This window comes from Megalobrama amblycephala, linkage group LG2 (assembly GCF_018812025.1).
Source record: "Megalobrama amblycephala isolate DHTTF-2021 linkage group LG2, ASM1881202v1, whole genome shotgun sequence".
NCBI lineage: Eukaryota > Metazoa > Chordata > Actinopteri > Cypriniformes > Xenocyprididae > Megalobrama > Megalobrama amblycephala.
Window position 1 is genome coordinate 4,885,325 of NC_063045.1, and position 17,593 is coordinate 4,902,917.

Consider the following 17,593-nt stretch of genomic DNA (forward strand, 5'->3'; position numbering starts at 1 on the left):
CACATTTACAAGCACCAAAACGGTATTTATTGTTTGAATTTCGTAATAAAATTGACAGAATCTGAGAGCTGAGATTTTTTTCTATCATAAGTAACCTGCTCTGTCTAGTCTGTCGGTCTCTGTGTCCTCTTTACTTCGATTTTTCTGTGCGTGAGAAAATGGATGTGTGGCGTGAGAGCGTGTGAAAAGCGTCAATTGCGTGTGTCTCACATTTTATTGCATTTGTATTAGCTGTTTGAAGAGTAAAAAAAATCTGTGGGTCTTAACGCAATTACAATCGGCAAGTCGGTCGGACTAAAAGGGGAAAAAATAATTAATTTGGTCGGTCCTAAATTGACAGGGTCGGTCGGGTTATGGCAAACAAGAATATTTTTAAGGATGACCTAATAATTATTTAAAACTTGAAGCTTGTGAACATATTAGCAACACAGCTAGTAATGACAGCGTTCGGTTTTATTGTTATCATCAATTAATACACTTCTTAATTACATTACATTACATTTTTACATTATTACATTATGTTGTCAATAAATTACCTTTATCTGTAAGTTTTGGCCACTGCCTGACATCATCTACCCATGTTCCCTTTCACCAGACATTTTCTTTAATGAGCAGGATGCGCTTTAATTGAAATGTCATTAGAGGGCACCGGCAAGTGTCACACCGTCACACTTCGCAGGCACGCAGTAATGGCGGCAGGCAAGATGGCGGCGCCCATAGAGTTCGCGGCGGATTTGTGTATATGAAAAGAGCTGCACTGTGACACACCTACATCTCCTACGACTCCTACACACACCCCCTTCCTCATTGACACCCCCTCACCCAAACCTCCCACAGCCATACACCTACATCCCACAAACCCACTCTTGCCACCACACTTTCCTCACCCAAACCACACCCATACACCCTCTACAAGAATGGACAATATGTATGCCATTGGAGTAGTAAAACAAGAAATAGTTTTTTAAAATCTAATGTTTTCCTAATAGAAAAAAAAAGTTCATAGTTGTCTGCTTTTGTTGTTGGTGGCTATAAGACTCAAATGATGTAGGCTTTGTGATGTCATTTAAAGGAACAGTGCATTATTTACAGATAAAACAAGTTAGTGTGACGGGGTGGTAAGTCAAACTGAGGGACGTGCACAAATCATAAAATATTTACAAAAAAATAAGGTTTATTGTGAATAAATATATTTTGTTTAAACAGGGACACAGATATAATCCTGAAAATAGTATATGTTTGAAAAAAATTTATTTGGTGATATTTTAGATGCAAATGTCATGTTGGTTAACACGGACATGTGAAATTGGCTATGTAATAATGAAAAATTATTTAAAATAGTATGCTAATCTTCAAAAAAACCCATTTGATCATATATTATGTCAAAAAGAACACCTTCAGTTATTTGTTGATATAGCTATTCTAACAAATATTTACAAGATTATAGGAATGATTAAAATGCTAAAAAAAAAAAACCTATGTTTTTTAAGTGCCTGCCAGATTAAATAAAAAAAATTTGGTGGTTGTGCTTGTGGTCCTGCAGATTATTTAAAGTAAAATTGGAATGATTTAAATTGTCACAACAGTCACTGACAGGAAAATTGGGTCAAACACAATCCCAGCAGGCAAATGACCGACCTTCAATGTTGAAATGTGGTTGAAATAAGGTCAGTTGATGTTTCAACGGTGAAACAACGTTGATACAACGTTGAATGCTAAATGGTTGAAGCCCAGTCAACACCGAAATTCACGTCAGTAACGTCAGTTGATGTTTCAGTGAAACAATTATTAAATGTAAAATGGTTGAAATAGGTTAAGAAAATCACTTATAAATAAATGCTGAAATAAGATCGTATACTAAAAAAAAAAAAACAAGTGTTTAATAATAATAATAATAATAATAATAATAAAGGCTAACAATATAATGTATATGAAATAAAAATGTGCCCTATTAGGCCTATTTTGCCACTTCTGTGTCAGTTTGTTGGTACGTCAATATTTCAGAAAATAGAAATTATATGCTCATTTTCATTTTTTGCGGTCTGAAGAGATATCGCGAGATTACACGAGACTATAAGATATCAAACACCAGAGCCTGGAGCGGATCTGAGTTACCATGGAAACGGGGAAACGTCAGGCAGCAAGACCCCGTCTCGCTGTTGTTTTCACTGATTTTAGGTAAGTTTAGTTCATAATATAACTGTTCCTGATACCTTTCTTACGTGTAGTCGACACACTTCTGTTGAATATTTACTTCAAAGAAATGATTTAGTGTCTTTGAAAAAGTCCGTTAGCATCTCAACCGTTTTCAGAGGCAGTTGGCTAACTAACTATATTTTGAGCTCTTGTTTAATTAAAGTTTGGCTTTTAATCGCATCTTTATGTGTAGATGAGATGTTATAATAGTTTTGTAAAGGTTTTGCTGGCAAATTGTTAATGGATGATAGTAAACTAATTTATTTAACCTAAAAGTTGCTGTACCGTTAATCGGTGACGTCACGCGAAAATGAACTGAAACTATTTCAAACATCTTTTGATCTCTAATGGTAAACAGATATGGATAAATAATGTCCTGCAATTTCAGGGTCGACAGCAAACCCCCTCTACAACAAATGGGAAGCTGACAGAGGAGGAGGAAACACAGGTGAACTGAGAAAACTCATTAAATACTTTAAAAAATTTCTTAAAAGTTTTCTTTTGCAAAATTATTATTATATTTTTAATTTATTAGTTAAGAAGTCTTTCACATCCAAATGTAAGTGACACTACATGTACAATACTGAATTCTAAATCTAAAAATATACATTTTGTTATCTTAAGTAATATATATATTTTTTTAATATGTATATTATTCTTTCCACCTCTGCTCTAGCTTGGTTCCTTGTAATAAACCTGGCATTTTATACTAAATATTGTTGGCTCTGTGACAAATTGCATGTTATGTTCGTAGATCCTTCCATGCTGATGGCCTCCTGCATCCCAGCAGAGCTGAGTGACCTCCTGTCAAAGGCCGTGAACCAGATGAACCTCAATCATTCAGCACACTACTGTTGAAAAGTTGTGGGTCTGTAAGATTTTTACATGTTTTTGAAAGAAGTCTCACATTTTAAAATCATTAACCCCGGGTTGTTTTAGTGAGATTGTCCTTGAAAGGCCTGTAGGCTAAATAATCAGCTAAATGAGGTAACATAGGTGACAAGTATAATGTTATAATGCTTGTAGTTATAATCATTTATTTAACTATTATAATAACAGGATATCATGGTCATTAATCTATTTTATTGTATTTCTCTATGTCTGTTTGTAGTTATGTTTGCCAGTGAACAGACACCATACTGTTCCACTAAAAGGTATTTATTTATTTGTTTGTACACATGTATGTATTTTTATTTTTAACTTAAATACTTTTTACTTATAAAGGCTGACTGTGGTTCAGGGGGTCGACAACTTTAAGCATGCAAGTTATTTTCGACAGAAATTTGGCCAGCTTACTCATTGCTCATACTCTGTGCCTCTAATATGTTTGAATTATATCACCAGGGTAAAGATATCGTTAGAGTTCTTACAGTTATGTTTACTTTTGTTACCAGATGAGATGTAATCTCTAGCGTTTGGTGCTGAGATTCTTCAGGACAACTCCTTGATGCCATTCACACTCAGTACATGAAGAAGGTGAGTTTCACAATAGCTGCCACAGCCACAAATCTGAAAAGGCGCCAAAGCAACTGTGTGCGCAACTGCGCATGCGCAAGCAACATTTTTTTTTAACTGACTTTAATGAATTTACACAGCTTGGTTCAAAACACTTGTAATTCCCATAAAACCAATTAAATTTAACTAAATTTAAAAACTAAATTCAAAAACTAAATTTAAATGATTTAAACAAGCAAAATGTAATTATGCTTAATTTAAGCATGGCCAAAATAATTTTTTTCAGTGAATATGATTTCCTGTAGCAGCTATGGGAGTGACGGTAAATCGGTTATCAATCTCTCTCTATTTTTTTTCATCTTTTTGAAAGTTGTTTCTTTTACTATTTGAGAAAATGGGAATACAAAAAATATATTTAATTTATTCTCTCATTCACTGCCATAGACATAGACCCAACTATGACGACTTCCGCTTCTGAGAAACCCAAAAATACGAATAGGTCTGTAGTAAAAATTAAATTCCTCATTTTAAGGACTTTTCAGTGAACCATTTCTTTCCTTTTTGTAGATTCACCAAACATCTGGCTGATTACTGGCAATTTGGTAAGAGATTGTTGTCTATATCACTGTCACTTCTTTTTCTAGTTGATTTATTAACATTTTGTGATTTTCGATTACTTAATTGAATATAAATGCACTTAGGTTGATTTTAATTTATTTACAAAGTATAGATAGGATTCTGTTGTGTAATGTTTCTCCATATAATTAGTAATATATCGAGCCCCCAGGGGAAACAATATAAGTATTAAGATTAATATAAGTATTAAATGATAATATATTTTGATGTTTGTTTGTTTTTAATATACACAGCAGTAAAGACAGTGGACAATTGAAGAGAGAGGAGGGGAGGGCATCAGAAAGGACCTTGAGCTGCTGCGACTGTCTTGGATAACCCAAAGCACAACTACACTATGTGTCCAAGTACTGAACAAGGCTTTTCTCCTTACATATTATATGTATTTAATTTAAGGCAGGGTTTTTTTTTTCCTGCATAGTGAATTACTAGGTGGCTCCCTGTCAAATTTGATGCTGTCTCCAGCTATTAACAAAACTCAGACAGGCAGTCACATGGTCCGATTCCCCTTTTCCACCAACACGGTTCTGTTGCAGGATCCTGGCCTGTGTCCATTCTCAAACTGTTCCACGAACCTCCACTGCACAAAAGGCAGTTCCAGGACAGAAATATCGGTACCCTCACTCTTCACCAGTCATCACATTCACAACCACCACAGTCAACGAAGTCAAGGTCCCTGGTCCACAGCATCAACCATCTTTGTAGGAAGATGATTACTGCATTTCTTGATGTATCTTTAAAATTGACAGATTTCTTATGGAGTGCAATCCCTCTCTAGATGAACTGAGGCCCATCGTTCTTACAAAATACTGTCAGACACTGCATATGATGTTCTCAAAATAATAAATTAATTAATAAAATACTTAAGAATTTTATTTTTTGTTTGTTTGTTTTTATCTAGTTGAAGGTATAGTACACATGAATGTTCTGCGTCATTTTGAGCTAGAAAAGCCTTGATTTAAGGTTTGTGCTGTAATAATGTAGAAAAAAAACCTTGCATTTTCATAATATGAAATTATTATTACACATATATATTACACATTATTACACATATTATTGTATGCTACAGGTTTTTAATATTACCTCTAAGCAAAGTTGAGATGTTTTGTTTTATAAAGTGTTTTTAGTGCATGTACAGTAATTATGTAGTATTGTCATGTTCGTACAAACGCAAACTAGATTGAAATTTAATGTAAAATAGTGTATTTATCCGTGTTGAGGGTAACAGGGTGAAACAACGTCACAATATTAACGTTGATCCAATTTGCAAAACCGAAAGGTAATCCAACATTGATCCAACCATGGTACCTGACGTTGTTTCAACGTTGAAATGCCGGCTGGGATGTGATCAATCAAATCAAACAGTCAATCAAAATCAATCAATTTGAACAGCTAAAACCAGCCAGTCTGACCAGCTAAGACCAGCCTGGCCAGCTAAAATCAGCCTGACCAGCTTAAACCAGCCTGACCAGCTAAGACCAGCCTGACCAGCTAAAACCAGCTAAGACCAGCCATCCTGACCAGCTAAAACCAGCTAAGACCAGCCTGACCAGCTAAAACCAGCCATACTGACCAGCTAAAACCAGCTAAGACCAGCCTGACCAGCTAAGACCAGCTAAAACCAGCCTGACCAGCTAAAAAAGTGGTCAAAACCCCTCTTAAACCAGCATGAGAAACCAGCTATGACCAGGCTGGGAGACCAGCTAAAACCAGCTTGACCAGCTTAAGCTGGTTTTAGCTGGTTTTTTCAGCAGGGACATAAAGCAAATTTAAAGGATTAAATAATGACTTCTGATGAGTGTTGTTGAAAGAAATGGACAGATGTGAGGAGATATATATAAATATGACACAACCATCAACTTGAACATGTTTATTTCAATCATGAAGAAACCATACAATATTTTCTAGAGAATCAATTGTCACAATGGGATAAAACAGCATAAAAATATCCTTCAGAAACATTTCATAACTATGACTATTACCATTAGGTGAAATAAAGTTTTTAACATAAAAGTTTTCAACAGAAAACATAAAAGTTTTCAAACTCATAAAAGTTGCATTGGGTTAAAACTAACAATGCATATAATGAAATGTGTTTGCTTTCAATATTGTATTTGAACATTCAAAATGTGAATTAGAGATGATAAAGGGAGATGGATGGGATGTGGAGAGAACGCGATACTGGGCCCTAGTTTCAATGACAGGCATAGTGTAGTCACTCAATGAGCAAAGTGTCCTGAAGATTAACTCCAGCCATGCCATTGTGTGTCATGTGGGGGTAATGTAGTGACCCAATGTTTTTGCTTAGGATCTTGCTCATGGTATTAAAATAAGCTAATTTAATTTCATAAAGAATTGTCCTTGTTATAAAATTAGGTTTTATTTAGAATTTAGACTTTGCACTTTTCCTGCAATTTAAATTAGGGCCTACTGACAGAAAAAGAGGTAGTAAAAAAGTTGAGGGAGAGAACACACTAGTTGACCTAACATGAACATCCAGAACTATATATCTCCACGGACCGCCCTCTTGACAAATCTCTTATCAGTGGGAGTGGGTATCAATTTCTCCCAGACATCTACTGGCAGCATCATGTGCCTTTTCGTCACTGGCTGAGGTGGTGGGATAAGACCCAGAAAATCATCCAGCTGATACCACAGAATATCATCCCTCATAGGCCAAAAGTAGCGGTTCTGGCCTACACGACTCATAGTTTTAACAAGAATGCAATTCTCTGCATCCACATCTTGAACTATTCCTGGATATATCTCCCTGTCATATTTCACAGCACACCAACAACCTTTCAGTTGGTCTGTGATTTCAGTGACCCTAGTAAAACCTGCTTGTGCATCCATCAGAGGCACATCTATGTTTGAAGCTCCGTTGGCTGTAGTGGGTCCTTTGCACATTGTCACCGACTGTGGACCATAGCATTTGGATTCATCTGGAGCTGAGCAGAAGCAGCTAAGTATTCGCCACTTGAATTGTGCTGGAGTGTTGGTGAAAATCTGTTTCAGAGGGGGAAGACAGTTACTATTGCTGACTATCCTCATTATATTTAAATAAGTTTACCTGAAACTTACCTGGTGAATCTTCATGGTCCCACGGACAGTGTCCAGTTGTTGGGGAATTAAGTCATCATTGGCTGCAATATCATCTTCTTTGATATAAAAGAGCTTTATTTTTGTTTGTTGTTCAGACAATGCTTCAAATAAGACATCAGCTGATGGCAGATCCATTCCCCGTGCAACAAGGGCATCAGCTGTTCTTTTAACAGCGGCCCCTACCCCATCCGCAGGGCCCTTTCCATGTCCAGCTTCAAGGAAATTCCAAGTCAATCTTTGAAATCCTAAATCAAATGGCACAGTTGAAAGTAAGAAGAAATTCTTCTTTGATCTGTACTGTGTTGTGGGGCCATCACTAATGACATGAAGTGTGGTAGCTGATGGCACTTGCTCCTTGAGGTAAGACAACACTGGTGAGAGATGTGCCCAGATACCTGATGGATCATGCCATATTGAAGAAGAAATCGAACACAGGGACAAAACTTCTTTGGTTGTGTAGGCAACTCCTGTGTGTAGGGTGATTTGTTTGTGCGAGTCACCAAAATGAGCAGCTTGCACTTCTGATGCATATTTGCCTAGGTAATTTTCAGCAAAATCTATCTGAATAATAATTTCATCCTCATGTATATTCTCTTTGAGATGACGTAGTGTGGAGTGCTGGTGCTGAATGTTGAAAGTGTGTCGTCTAAATGTATCTTTTAAGGCAGTGGTGAAATCCTCTAGGAGAATTTCAAGTGTTCCATAAGTTTTTTCTTTCACTGTGAGATGGACACTGATTTTTTCTTTTAGTCCATCTTTGGTTTTTCTTTCACGTTCTTCTACTTTATGCCTCCAACTGAACCAGTGGGTCTGCAAAGAACTGTCAAACTCTCTTGTTTCCAGCTGCTTTTCCTGGCAGATATAACACTCTCTGTACATGCATCTCTTTGTTGACTTGTCACAACACAATGACTCCATGAGCCTGTCAATTTTGTTTGATGCTATAACCTTATGGTGGAACAGTTTGTCAGCCATTAGCTGAGTATTTGCATGTGTCTTACACAAGCAAGTTTCTCTGTCTTTTGCAGATGGTGCGACAACCCAGAATGGTCGATTTTTGCAGAATTCTGCATATGAAAGTTTGGCATGTGGATATTCCCTCTTAAACTTCAGAAAGAGGTTGTACAAGCTGTCATTAAAGAAACGCTTCTGCATTTTGATTTTCTTTCTGGTAATTGTCTCCCTTTTTCCTGTGGATGGTCGACTGTTGTCATCTCGCTCCAGGAATTTCTTTAGTTGTTCCTTTGTATCTGTATTCATTTTGTTTTTGTATTCTCTCCTGTGGAACTGGAAACCTGCTGGTCTGTTTCTGTTGCTGTGCATTATTTTGTAAGAGAATCCAACCTGACGGTGTGCTTCCTTTAAAAAATGGTACTTCTTCAGTATCTTTCCAGATAGAATCCTGGCAACAATCTGTTTGTTTTTTACTCCAGCTTGTTTGTATTTTTTTTTTTTGAGTTCAGAGAGTACCACATTGTGGAAGAGCAGTGTCTTCTTTAGGGCCTTTGGTTGCAGTTTCATTTGTTTTTTTTGTCTAGTTGTGAAAGCCGCCCAGAAAGCCTAGTGCATCTCTTTTTGTATTTTTCCATTTTTTTCTGGGCCATTTGTAGCTTCTTTTGGATAGCAAAAAGATCACGATAGACTTTTGCTTTATTTGCTTTAACTTTCTTACGACCTCTTCTGCTAGGAGTTTCACGATTTGCATTTCCACTGTTCTGACCTTGTTGCTCTGGAGATGTTGGGGGGGATGTCTGGAGATGTTGGGGGTGTGTGTGAAGGTACATAGTGTTGTACTTCCTGTCGAATTTTGTCATTGGCTCTTTTATTGTTTTGGTTAACTCTCCATTGTTTGCGTTTCTGTCTTTGCTCCCGTTTTGAAAGTTGTGAGATTACTTTAAGCTTTCCTGTTTCTTTTCTTCTTTTGTATCTTTCCTTTTCTCTGTCAATGTACTGCTGATATTTTACAGGATCTTCCTTCAATTTTTTTCTATAATCTCTAGACCTTTCAGCTGATTTCTTGGGAGCCATTCTGGTTAAAAAATAAGAAAAAATAGTTTTAGGAAGTAAAGCATCTCATTTAAGTTTCATTGTAAAATAACACTATTATGCTTCTTTAACTTAATTTATAAACACATAATATGATATAGATAGTGACACAGAACATGTCATTACCACCATCACTTGTCATTACCATCACAACAAGTTGTGTGTTGGTAATGACGTGTTGCGGTAATGACTTTTTTTTTTTTTTTTCAGGAAAAAAAGATGCTAGGTCATGGATTTGCTAACATCACTCAACAGCTAGTACAAAAAGAACTTTAAATACACATAAATCATGTGAATATATACATATATTTATCAAAATATTGCTGCTACAGCATTTATGGTAATGATGCTGAATAAGTCTACTCCATGATCAGAAGGAATTCATGATTAAATTACTTACTTTTTCAGACATCAAATGTCACTGTTCTTCCATGGCTGACATGTGCTCCCCTGCTGGTCTTCATTTCCATGGTTACGGCATAAACAAGTCTTACCCTCAAAAAAATCCTTGTTGTAATCATAGACTGTCTCGGTAATGACAGTATTGTTGTGGACAATACTAAATTGTTAAAAATATTCACAAATTGCACAGATATGAACCCAAACTATGCATCAAGTGCCTTTTTAAGTTACTGTTTAAACATATATTGTGATTTTTTTTAATGAACTGATAACATTTTATCACATTTTCAGAGCAGACAAGTTTTAAAGTCTGGGTTGGGGACAAGGCTTGAGTAGCCAAATATTAGTGATGAAAACATTTTTAAAAATGGAAATCATACTGATTTTAGTGTATAACATTTTTTGGTGGTGCAATAAATATTATTTGAAATAACTAAACTATTTATTTTATAATATAGTATTTTTAACATGAATGTATAATCTGGGGACATAAAAGTTCCCCTAATTGAAGAATCACCCATTTATTGCATGCTTGTAAATAATTCTAGATGCTTCAGAATCGGGGAAAAAAAACTATACTCACCAATTGTCACGCGGCTGTTGTGGGGGAGATACAAAGTGGCGCGTGCAAGCGAAATTCAAAGCAGTAGGGAAAAAAAACAGCAACATAAACATGTCAACAAGAGTTTGTAAACGCTAACAAATAATTTGAGAGGTTCTGAATTAAAAATAAAGCGAAACATTCATAACTACTCACCTGCACGCGGTCATCCACCATGAACTGCGAAATGCCACGTTCCAAGGTTGACGCGTCACCATGGAAACCATAAAGTGATACGTTCTAAATAACGGTCGCTTAAAAAAACTCACGCTGGGGGGTCAGACAGAATATTTAAAACTTACGTGCGAAAGGGTTAATTTTAAAAATGAAACTTTCATATATTCTAGATTCCCTACATGTAAAATAAAACATTTCAAAAGTTTTTTTTTTTTTAATTTTGATGATTAGAGCGTACAGCTCATGAAAGTCCAAAATCCAGTATCTCAAAATATTAGAATATTTCCTAAGATCAATCAAAAAATGGATTTTCAAAACAGAAAAGTTCAAGTTCTTTAAAGTATGTTCATTTGTGCACTCAATACTTGGTCGGCAGCACATATTACAGCAAATGACTTGCTCCTAGCACAAATTACAGCATCAGTGAAGTGTGGCATGGAAGTGATCAGCCTGTGGCACTGCTGAGGCACTATTGAGCCTTCAGATCATCTGTATATTGTTGGATCGACTGTTTCTCATCTTTCTCTTGAAAATATCCCATAGATTCAGGGGTCAGGCATGTTGGCTGGCCAATAAAACAGTAATATCATGGTCAGCAAACCACTTGGAAGTGGTTTTTGCACTGTGGGCAGGCTAAAGTCCTGCTCACAAATCAGCATCTCCATAAAGCTTGTCAGCAGATGGGAGCATAAAGTGCTCCAAAATCTCCTGGAAGATGGCTGCATTGACTTTGCACTTGATAAAACACAATGGACCAACACCAGCAGACGTCACGGCCCCCCAAATCATTACTAACTTCAGAAACTTCCCACTAGACTTCAAGCAGCTTGGATTCTGTGCCTCTCCAGTCTTCCTTCAGACTCTGGGACCATGATTTCAACATGAAATGCAAAATTTACTTTTATCTGAATAGAGGACTTTTGACCACTGTTCACTGTCCAGTTCTTTTTCTCCTTAGCCCAGGTAAGATGCTTCTGACGTTGTTTCTGTTTCAGAAGTGGCTTGGTAGTCCTTTTCCTGAAGATGTCTGAGTGTGGTGGCTCTTGATGCGCTGACTCCGGCTTCATTTGACTCATTGTGAAGCTCTCCCAAGTGTTTGAATCGGCTTTACTTGACAGTATTCTCAAGCTTGTGGTCATCCCTGTTGCTTGTGCACCTTTGCCTACCCAATTTCTTCCTTCTAGTCAACTTTGCATTTAATATGCTTTGATACATCACTCTGTAAACAGCCACCACATTCAGTAATGACCATCTGTGACTTACTCTCTTTGTGGAGGGTGTCAATGATTGTCTCCTGGACCATTGCCAAGTCAGCAGTCTTCCCCATTAGTGTGGTTTCAAAGAACAAGAGATACCCGGAATTTATACTGTAGGGATGGTCATTTAATGAAACTCAAATGTAAATATTCTAATATTTTGAGATACTGGATTTTGGACTTTCATTAGCTGTACGCTCTAATCAACAAAATTTCAAAAAAAAAAAAAAAAACTTTTGAAATGTTTTACTTTACATGTAGGGAATGTAGTATAAATTAAAGTTTCATTTTTTTAAATAATTTACAATAAAAAAATGAACTTTTTCACGATATTCTAATTATATGACCAGCACCTGTATAGGCTACTAGGCTAGTATTAATTTTTATTTCTTAAAGCCCTAAATTTGACTTTAAAAAAATGTGCAGCAACCCTGAAAGAGAAAAACTAAATAAACAAAGTAAAAATTATTTAGACTGATACAATTTGTTCCCCCAAGGATTCTATAGATATTGCGATATATCGATATTTTGTGAATTCTTTTGGCCACAATAACCGTAGTGTGAAAAATCTATTATCGTGACAGCCCTACTGGCAAGGCAGATCTTGAATGGGATTTGATAGTTCTGAACAGGCGACCCACAGCAGTGTGATTCTGTGGAAAGAATTATTTAAATATTATTTAAATATCTTGACACATACCTTCAATTTTTTTTTTACATTTTGTGCACACTTACTGAAATACCAGTCAGAAGAGAGCATAAAGGGATTGATAAGAAAACTCTGTTATTGTAGTTGTGAAAACCACTCTCATGTTCCTGAAACCAGACCAGGTTTTTGCAAACAGGACACTCCTTGGCATAGAAAGAAAAACAAATGACATCAAACTGAATTGATTTAGTTATGTACATTCTTTATAAGAACAGAATGTTATTCATCTTACCTTTTAAATTGTTTAAATATTCCGTAAACAGTAGCTTGTCGGTTGATGAGTATTTTGCTTTCAAGATCTAGAGAACATGGCCCAGGACAGAAAGGGCACTGTACTTCTAGTGGTTCAAAGTTTTCAGGAATGGGCTTCTCTGCTGTGGTTAAATCCACTGGAAGGTCCTCTGGGATTCTTTTTGAAATCCAAAAGTAGTTGGTCTGTGTGATGATACCACTATGTGAATGTTCAGAATGATGGTGGATGTCATCAGGGGCACTGATCATCTCCTCTACATCTTCAATTTCCTCATTTGAGGTATCCACTGCATTTTGTAGAAACTGGGGATGCTCTTGGAAAAGCCACCCCAGAAAATAGGAAAGACACAGTCAACATCCTCAGAGCAAGCCTTTTGGTTTAACGCTGTGCATTCCTCTTTGTCTTGATTTTGAAAAAGGTCCTTTCTCCAGCATCTCCTGCAAGGACTCATTGTGCAGTGCTTCTGGGGGTCTATATGATGTTGCTGTCTTGGTCTTTTCTAAGTGAAAACATTCTTTCCCAGGCTTTCCTTCATTTGCAGCTATGCTCATGAAATCCATGCATGCCTCCACTTTACAGGCAAAATATTTCCTAACTGAAGACTTTTGCACATGTATAGGTACTCTCAACCCATGGGATTCTTTTGTTGTCACATATATTCCATTCATAGAATCGATGCACATCATTGGTTCCTGCCCTCCATGCTGTTGTCTAGGTTCCCTTTCTGAACTGTATCAACATGGGTGGTGTCCTGGCAGGTTTCTTCATCATCCGAGTAATGATCATGATACATGGCATTATGACATTTTCAACATTAGGCTATTTCAGTTACATTGATGTAGTACAACTGTGTAGGATGATTATGTATTATGTGCTGACCTGAGGGTCCTACAGCAACCATCAGACCTGTTGTTGCCACACAACAAAAACAAACAAAAGTAAATGACTGAAGACGAATTAAGCATCTAAAAAAATATAGAGTACAAATTTCACAACTGAAAATAAACTTACCATGTTTTTTTTTAAGTGATTCTTAAAATCAAAATATCTAAGAATTATTTTGCAATATTTTGAACTGTGCCAGTGGCTCCTTTTCCCACTGTCTCTGTCAGCACAGTGACATGGTATTGAGAACTTCTCTACAAAGAAAGGAAATTATGGATCTTGAATATTAGGCTACAATTAATAAATAAAATTATAATATGGATATTAAAAAATATTACAACATAAATCATTTAAAAAATGCCATGATTTAAAAAAAAAAAATACTTGCCACCAGCACTATAGTGGATGGCACAATTTATGTGCCTTTTGGTTATGTGATCCTTGGATGCTGTAACTGATATTCTGCAGTAACAACAGTCCTGATCTTCAAGACTTAAAGGGTTAGAAGACAATGCTGAATAAAGTTGTAGTTTTTGTTATTTTTGGACCAAAATGTATTTGATGCTTCAAAAAAATTCTAATGACATGATATGGACATGGACAGTATACCATACATACATTTTCAATGGAGGGACAGAAAGCTCTCAGACTAAATCTAAAATATCTTAAACTGTGTTCCGAAGATGAATGAAGGTCTTACGGGTTTGGAACGACATGAGGGTGAGTCATTAATGACATAATTTTCATTTTTGGGTAAACTAACCCTTTAAAAGCCCTTGCTCACTCACAAATTCAAACTTCCTTCCTGAAAATGAAATGTATGAATAACTGGACCAAGGGGAATAGTTTGAGTAAACATATCTATAATGTTTTTTTAATGACAGACCATTATTCTAAAGTAGGGCTGGGCAATATCCTCCTGAGACCCAGAAAAAAAAGAGGTTTTTGAATTTAGTATTTTCTCACGTCATTATATTGTTTAGTGTATAAGAAACAAATTAAAAAATAAAATTTTTGAAAAATTATATTTTATTCATATGTTATGCTATGTCCTCTGTAGTGGACACCAGGACTAAGTTGTTTAAAAAATAATGACATGAAATGACTTGAATAGGCAAAAACAATGGGATTTTTTTTAATCACCAATCAATTTTTAGGCTTCAGGATTGTTTTTAACCAAACTTTGTATAAAGATGATTCTCAACTATGTTATGAAAGATATAATGGAATGAATCGATATACCATACTCTGAAACTGTAGTTTGATGAACTACAAGCTACTTATAAATTAAAGTAGTTAAACTACAGTCAAGCTACTCTTCTGAAAAAGTAGTTAGCTACACTACAAGTTACTAACAAAAAGTAGCTAGCTACATTGAAACTACTTTGATTTTTTTAACTGTTAGTGAAGAATGTTTAAGTAAATGTTTGGGGTTTAAAACAATGCAATGCACTGCAATTATTATTTCAAAGTGTACGGTTTTATTTTGTTGTGTATATCAAAAGATACAATACTCAAATGTAGCCTACATCTCTGACTGTCCAAGTGCAAAACTGCTACAAATGTCACACCAATGCAGGCCCGGTTCTACGCACCTAAGCACCCTCAAACGCAAGCAAAAGCAAGAGCACCCTCAGTTGATACTGTAAGAATATCATATTGCCGAAACAGATTTGGCAAATGCTCCAGTGTGTATTTGTGTTTGCGCTCTGGAGAATTTCAAATGTTTCTATTTACAACATGATTTTGCAGCGGTGAGCAACATAGCCAATCAAAGACACAACTGTTGATCTCTTGAATGCAGTGGCCAATCAGGGATGTTTAAGTTAATTAGAATCACTGGAAGACACGGCGGAGTTTTTTTTCCAGCACTGAGTTTGCACGCTTATTGTGCAGTGTAGACAGCTATAACTGAGTTATGACTTTTTAGTGATTTTAAAGGAAGCACTCTTTGCACGCTTTATAAAACAGTACATTCAGAATTTTAATACAAGTTTTGTTTTTCATGCTATAAGAGGACCGACGACTAATTGCACTCTGCAGTTTCAGAAGTGATATAAATACAGTACATACAAATGCAGGATTCACGCTCAAAATTACTACCATAACCATAACATGGGACAAAAATATCAAATAATAATAACAATAAGCAATGCATAGACAAGAAAAATATTTGTTCATTCTCAATATTTTTAAAATTCTATTCCAATTATTTGTAAAATTAATGACTTAAAAAAATCTCACTGTACATTGCTATTCTTGTTATGGTGGAGCCGTTGTTTACACATTACATCTGCACTTTACTATAGCATCCTGACTAATTTCAGGAGCACCCTCAGTGATTCGACTCTGGTACCGGACCTGCACCCATGAAAGAATAAAATATATGCAACTTAAATTGGACAGAAAAATGCATGTTAAACTCACAGCACATGCAGTGATGAAGCTTTGAGACGCAAATCATGTGCTTCTTGCACGAACATATTTCTGAAACACGCGCAACCGATTTTATTAGATCAGCCTTTGTTGTGTGATAAGCGCACTAGGCTCGCATTTTTGTTTTCTGACCAATTGACGGATGCAATGACGCAAAACACAGCCTTAAGGTCATTGCACACTGAGTCCGAAATTCGCATGCGAAAATTTGCACGTTAAAAAATAAATTCGACCTCATGTTATGTCAATCGCGTTTGCACACTGTCTCCGAAACTTTCGTCTGTCAAAAAAATATTCGGATCAGGTTTGATTTTCTCCGTTTTTCGCATCCGTGGCACGCATTTTGAGAGACGTTTTGACAATTCAGAGCCACCGTACGCGAACGCAAAAATCCAGAATGCCATCTGACAAGTTGATCCATGTCTTCTACAGCACAAAACAGTAGCACTGAATGACAAACAGCGTGAGGAATACAAAGAGACCGAATATAAAGACAGATTGTGCCAGTAGTAAAGCATCAAACTGAGCCACTGACATCCTAAAGTAAACTTTGAAACGCTCGGATAATCCCTAAACTCCTTAATGAGGTGAATTCTCCTTTCTCTCTATGCAATCTCGGGATTGAATGGACCCAATATTTCCTCTTTCTTTTTCTCTTTTTAAGAAGAGAGGAGACAACTAATCGTGCTTACTGCTTGAAGACTTCATTTTGTATTGTTTTGCGATTTTTTCGCAACGCATTCATTAATACGCATCGGACTCAGTGTGCAAGGTCTCTGTGCGTGACGAATTTTTAGGATTGCGAATACGAAAAAACGCATGCGAAAATTTCGGACTCAGTGTGCAAAGGCCTTTAGTGATCTTAGTCTAATCTGTCCCATCATAATGAATCTATCGCGGGTCACCACTGTAATAAAATAGTTCGCATACATTTGATATAGACTGCAATAAAGCAGGACAATCAATTTAAAAAGGCTATTATATTCACCTGTATGTGCTTGAAGTTTTCGACACAGACAGCGTTTTAATCATTTGTTTATAAATTAGGCATAACCTTTACTAATCGATTTGTGTGAAGTGTAAACCCACTCCTGTCCTCACATAATCATCAGGCGATCTCTTCTCGATGAACTGTAAAGCCGCAAGATGCGTGATATAACAATAGATGGCGGTAACGCACAGTTTTAGTTCGTGATCTGAAGACGCTGTGCTGCTTCAAGTTCATCGCAGGCTCGTCAGAACGCAAAACGGAAAGTAGCTTGTAGCTTTTGGTCGGGCTACACTGCTACTTGCTGGAAAATGTAGTCAACTACTGGAAAAGCTACACTGTTTTAAAAGTAGCTGAACTATATACAAGCTACTGAAAAATGTAGTTAAACTAGTAGCGCCGCTACATGTACTGCACAGCCCCGGGGATCGGTACAAGGTGGTTCAGTTCATGT

The 17,593-nt window shown here is 36.4% G+C and overlaps 1 long non-coding RNA gene across 9 annotated transcripts; it reads left to right on the forward strand.

Annotated features, from left to right (window-relative positions):
• Window positions 1-1,618: 1,618 nt before the first annotated feature.
• On the forward strand, window positions 1,619-5,159 carry LOC125263251. 9 transcript variants are annotated; one of them, XR_007183732.1, is made up of 8 exons: window positions 1,619-1,667; window positions 2,049-2,178; window positions 2,585-2,644; window positions 2,951-3,350; window positions 3,591-3,672; window positions 4,219-4,253; window positions 4,521-4,631; window positions 4,821-5,159. It is a non-coding gene; the product is annotated as an uncharacterized LOC125263251 (long non-coding RNA). The 9 variants fall into 9 exon arrangements; XR_007183731.1 differs by lacking the exon at window positions 1,619-1,667 and having other exon boundaries at window positions 1,871-2,178; XR_007183737.1 differs by lacking the exons at window positions 1,619-1,667; window positions 2,049-2,178; window positions 2,585-2,644 and adding exons at window positions 3,938-3,973; window positions 4,096-4,150 and having other exon boundaries at window positions 2,667-3,350.
• The last annotated feature ends 12,434 nt before the right edge of the window (window positions 5,160-17,593 follow it).